This window comes from Lepidochelys kempii, chromosome 14 (assembly GCF_965140265.1).
Source record: "Lepidochelys kempii isolate rLepKem1 chromosome 14, rLepKem1.hap2, whole genome shotgun sequence".
NCBI classification, from domain to species: Eukaryota; Metazoa; Chordata; order Testudines; family Cheloniidae; genus Lepidochelys; species Lepidochelys kempii.
This window is the reverse complement of record NC_133269.1, coordinates 35092350-35098438: the sequence shown is the minus strand read 5'-3', so window position 1 is coordinate 35098438 and position 6089 is coordinate 35092350. Positions and strand designations below refer to the sequence as shown.

General features: G+C 47.8%; 1 pseudogene; it reads left to right on the top strand.

Moving 5' to 3' along the window:
- Positions 1-2725: 2725 nt before the first annotated feature.
- Positions 2726-3439, top strand: LOC140898164 (olfactory receptor 6C75-like; annotated as a pseudogene).
- Positions 3440-6089: the final 2650 nt, after the last annotated feature.

The following is a 6089-nucleotide window of genomic DNA, read 5'->3' as shown; positions in this document are numbered from 1 at the left end:
GACGTGTTACACTGAGTGTCCCCAAAACTGACTGCAACGAGTGCCCATCCCGAGGAGCCCCTAGTTCTCAGGGCACGGTGTCTAGTCAGTCCTAATTGCCTTAGACAGCTCTGCTGCATGCAGGGCCCTCTCCTCAGGGCATGTGTCAAGCTATGGTGAGAGGAAGCAGCTACCTCCTACCAACGGGCAGAACTCCTGTGAGGTCACAATGGCAGTGCTGGCTCAGACAGTGGGAGCACGTCAGGGCTTGGCCAGAGGCAGGGGACTGGTGAGAACAGAATCATAGAATAGAATCATAGAATATCAAGGTTGGAAGGGACCTCAGGAGGTCATCTAGTCCAACCCCTGCTCAAAGCAGGACCAATCCCCAATTTTTGCCCCAGATCCCTAAATGGCCCCCTCAAGGATTGAACTCACAACCCTGGGTTTAGCAGGCCAATGCTCAAACCACTGAGCTATCCCTCCCCCCCAGGACTTCACCACTGCGCAAAGGATTTTCCAAGGGCCCTAATGGAGTTACACATCCAAATCCCTGTGAAATGGGAGTTGGGCACTTAAGACCCTTAGACACCTCTGAGAATCTCAGCATGGAAAGCTGCTGGGATTCTGTTACGGTAGGTTCAATCTGTGCATTTCCCTTGGAAACAGAAATGCACTGGACTGATGCGGTACCCCTGCTAAACCTCTGAGAGCTGCTGCTGTTGTTGTAGGTGCTGTTGTAGCCACCAATGTTGCAAACATGCTGTTGTACAATTTGGTTCTCAGTGGCTATAATTGGGAACAGCGCACAGCTAGCAATAGGTAAGAAATGTTCTCTAGGGTGACTAGAGGTCAGAGGAATGGGAAAGTTGCAGCCCTGATGACCAATGGCCAATGGATAGCAGCCAAAGTGGAAGGGCAAGAAAGGAGAAATGATGATGCCAAATGACTACCCGAGGGAAGAGGAAAGGGAAGTGAAGCTATATAACACTGTATAAGTGGTGAGGAAAGGATCCTGAAGAGATAAGGGCCTCTATGCATGTAATGAACTGTGGATAGTAGCAGGTGTTGCGGAGTGAGAAGTGGGCAGTTTTCTAAATGATGGCCAGCAGGTGACAAGAGTCAAGAACTGGAAAGAGGCAGCTACAGAATAATCCATTAGAGGAGAGCAGATTATCAGTCTGTCATGCTGTGAAATGACCACTAGATGGAAGCAGAGTAGTGGGAATGGGAGGGGATGTCAGAAATATTGACTAGTGACCAATAGATTTCAGTAGCCAACACAATAATGGGAAAATTGTACTGTTAAATGGTCAGAGGGGTAGCCGTGTTAGTCTGTATCCACAAAAACAATTAGGAGTCCGGTGGCCCCTTAAAAGCTAACAGATTTATTTGGGCATAAGCTTTTGTGGGTAAAATACCACTTCTTCAGATGCATGGAGTGAAAATTACAGATCCAAGCATAAATATACTGGCACATGAAGAGAAGGGAGTTATCTTACAAGTGGAGAACCAGTGATGACAAGGCCAATTCAATCAGAGTGGATGTGGTCCACTCCCAATAATTGACGAGGAGGTGTCAATACCCAGAGAGGAAATTTGCTTTTGTAGTGAGCCAGCCACTCCCAGTCCTTGTTAAGCCCAAATTAATGGTGTTAAATTTGGAAATGAATTGTAGCTCTGCAGTTTCTCATTGAAGTCTGTTTTTGGAGGTTTTTTTTGTTGCAGGATGGCTACTTTTAAATCTGTTATTGAATGTCTAGCAAGATTGAGGTGTTCTCCTACTGGCTTTTGTATGTTACCATTCCTGATGTCTGATTTGTGTCCATTTATTCTTTTACGTAGAGACTGAGTGGTTTGGCCAATGTACATGGCAGAGGGGCATTTTTCGCACATGATGGCATAAATTACATTAATAGATATTCAGGTAAATGAGCCCCTGATGGTGTGGCTGATGTGGTTGGATCTTATGATGGTGTTGCTAGAGTAGATATGGGGATAGAGTAGGCAACAGGGTTTGTTACAGGGATTGGTTCCTGGGCTGGTGTTTCTGTTGTGTGGTGTGTAGTTGCTGGTGAGTATTTGCTTCAGGTTGGGGGGCTTTCTGTAAGCGAGGACTGGCCTGTCTCTCAAGTTCTGTGAGAGTGAGGGTGAGGGATCGTTTTCCAGGAGACGTTGTAGATCGTTGATGATGAGCTGGAGAGGTTTTACCTGGGGGCTGTACGTGATGGCCAGTGGTGTTCTGTTATTTCCCTTGTTGGGTCTGTCTTGTAGTTGGTGACTTCTGGGTACCCGTCTCACTCTGTCAGTCTGTTTCTTCACTTCCCCAGGTGGGTATTGCCAGAAGTGAAATACAGCATTGAAGCATCATTGTTAAGCTCCAGTATGTCACTAGATGGGGTATGATAGTAGATAAAGAAATGGTCTGATCTGTCATGTCAGTACTCAGCTACCAGAGGAATGGGCTATGGTTACAGTAGTTATTGCTCTGATCACGGCAGAGGGACGTCTACATGGGTACCAATATCCTGTTCTCAAAGTGAGACTCCTGGCACTTGCTCTGAATTCTACATTTAGCCTTAAAATCAGCCTGTAACCAGAAGAGGAAGGGGAGTTTCTGAATATTTATGCAATTAATCTAGGAGACTTGATTGACTTTTGACTCTATGTTCTTCCAATTCAATTGAACAGTTTCTTTTATTATTCCAAGACTCATCCCATGGCAGACAGAAACTGGAGAAACCAAATGACTGTCACAGAATTTATCCTTCTGGGATTCGGGGATCTTCCTGACCTGCAAATTCTTCTCTTCCTGATGTTCCTAGTGATCTACATGGCAACCTTGGCCAGGAACACCCTCATTGTGGTGCTCATTGTGACTGATTGGCACCTTCACAGCCCCATGTACTTCTTCCTGGGGAACTTGTCCTGCTTCGAGACCTGATACACCTCGACCATCCTGCCCAGGTTGCTGGCCAGTCCCCTGACTGGGGACAAAACCCTCTCAGTCAGTGGCGTTATCACTCAACTGTATTTCTCTCATTCTCTGGTGGCTACAGAATGCTATCTCTTAGCAGTGATGTCTTATGATTGGTATTTAGCAATATGTAAACCCCTGCACTATTCAACTCTTATGAATACCAAGTCTTGCCTCCAGTTGGCTGCTGGGTCCTGGTTAAATGATTGTTTGGCTACTACCAACTTTGTCTTATTCCTATCACAGTTAATATTCTGTGCCCCGAATGAAAATGACCATTTCTATTGTGATGCCATCCCGTTTATGGAACTCTCATGAAGTGACACACACTGGTTAGTATTGTTCCATTTCATACTATCCTGTGTATTCACCCTGCCTCCATTCCGACTAACCCTGACATCCCATGCATGTATCATTGCCACCATCCTGAGAATCCCTTCCACCACCAGGAGGCAGAAGGCATTTGAAAATGCACAGAGCTGACATTGGTAAGGCACAAAATCCACTATCAGAGTAAATCCCTATGTATATCAAAGAATCATAGAATATTAGGGGTGGAAGAGATGTCAGGTCATCTAGTCCAACCCCCTGCTCAAAGCAGGACCAACACCAAGTCAATCATCCCAGCCAGGGCTTTGTCAAGCCAGGCCTTAAAAACTTCTAAGGAAGACGATTCCACCATCTCCCTAGGTAACCCATTCCAGTGCTTCACCACCCTCCTAGTGAAATAGTATTTCCTAATATCCAGCGTAGATCTCCCCCACTGCAACTTGAGACCACTGCTTCTTGTTCTGTCATCTGCGACCACTGAGAACAGCCGAGCTCCATCCTCTTTGGAACCCTCCTTCAGGTAGTTGAAGGCTGCTATCAAATCCTCCCTCACTCTTCTCTTCTGCAGACTAAATAACCCCAGTTCCCTCAGCCTCTCCTCGTAAGTCATGTGCCCCAGCCCCCTAATCATTTTTGTTGCCCTTGGTTGGACTCTCTCCAATTTGTCCACATCCCTTCTGCAGTGGGAGGACCCAAACTGGACGCAGTACTCCAGGTGTGGCCTCACCAGTGCCAAATAGAGGAGAATGATCACTTCCCTTGATCTGCTGGCAATGTTCCTACTAATACAGCCCAATATGCCATTGACCTTCTTGGCAACAAGGGCACACTGCTGACTCATATCCAGCTTCTCATCCACTATAATCCTCAGGTCCTTTTCTGCAGAACTGCTGCTTAGCCAGTCGCTCCCCAGCCTGTAGCGGTGCATGGGATTCTTCCTTCCTAAGTGCAGGACTCTGCACTTGTCCTTGTTGAACCTCATCAGATTTCCTTTGGCCCAATCCTCCAATTTGTCTCGGTTACACTGGACCCTATCCCTACCCTCCAGCATACCTACCTCTCCCCACAGCTTAGTGTCATCTGTGAACTTGCTGAGGGTGCAATTCATCCCACCATCCACATCATTAATAAAGAGGTTGAACAAAACCGGCCCCAGGACCGACCTCTGGGGCACTCCCCTTGACCCCTGTTCATTGTTTCTCTGTTAGATAATAAAGTCTTGTCATCAAATTTAGATAGTCTAATACAAATAAAACACAATGGATGACGTCTTGGTCCCGACAGATCATTTCTTACGCCCCTAAAGACACAGTGGAGAATCCAGGAAGAGCTCAGGCCAGTGTTGTCCATCTAAGTGAAAGGACCAGGGAGGGAAGTTGCCATAACCATGTTCCCATCATAGAGTTTCTAAGAGGTGGAGTGGAGACAATTTTTGATCAATTTTTATTTTAATAAAAAAGCCATTTTTGATCAGAATTAATGTTTGGACAATGAAAATACTAACTCCTGGTGCAGCATAGATGGGGACGTAAGCCTGGGAAATATGCCACCCCTGAAATTGTGCTTATTGCCATCCTCACCATATCCCCCTGCAAACCAGCTACCACCATTGCACTAACACACGCCGGATGCAAACAGCCAGGCCCCAGCAATGACCTCTTGACACTTCACCAGGAACAGCTTCATTGCTCTTATCTAGGCTAAGCACAGCTGTGACCAGCTCCAGCAAAGCACCAGCATTGGGCTCACAGGACCCTTGGAGGCAGAGAGGTTGGGCAGACAAAGACATAGACTCACAAACCAGGGCCACTGGGACTGTCCAGACCCAGCTGGGGGTTTGCTAAGGCACACGTAGAACGCAGGACATTTCTGGGGTTGGGTCTGTCAAACGGCCAGCGAGGAGGGACTTGGCCTGTGGCCCTCAGGGCAGCAGCTGCTCTGCCGCCACCAACTGCACAGAGCAGTTCAAAGGGAGGGGACCTGTTACAATGAGTGTCCCCAAAACTGACTGTAACAAGTGCCCGTCCCGAGAGGGCTAGTTCTCAGGGCACCATGTCCAGCCAGCCTCAGGTACCACAGACAGCTCTGCTCCACGCAGGGTCCCCTCCTCAGGGAATGAGGCAACCTATGGTGAGAGGAAGCGGCTACCACCTACCAACGGGCAGAACTCCTGTCATGCCAAAATGGCAGTGCTGGCTCAGTCAGTGGGAGCACGTCAGGGCTTGGCCAGAGGCAGGGGAGCTGGGCACCGGTGAGCACGGTAGAATTTCAGCACTACGGAAAGGATTTTCCAAGGGACCGAATGGAGTTAGGTACCCACATCCCTGTGAAATGGCAGTTGAATGCTTAACTCCCTTATCAGGGGGTAGCCGTGTTAGTCTGTATCCACAAGAACATTGAGTCTTTAAGGTGCCACCGGACTCCTCATTGTTTAACTCCCTTCGACGCCTCTGAGAATCTCAGCCTGGAGAGCCAGTGAGATTCTGTTATGGTCGGTTCAATCTATGCATTTCCACTGGAAACAGACACCACAGCAACAGAAATGCACTGGACTGATGGGAAACCCCTGCGAAACCTTTGAGAGCGTCCACTGTTGGGTGTGCTGTTGTAGCCACTAATGTTCCATTCAAGCTGTTCTACGATTTGGTTCTCTGCGGCTCTAATTTGGAACAGCGCACACCTAGCAGTAGGTAAGAAATGAGGAAAGATGCGATTATGCCCTTTAGGGTCACTAGAGGGCAGGGGAATGAAAATGTGCAGCCATGCTGACCAATGGCCAATGGATAGCAGTCAAAGCAGAAGG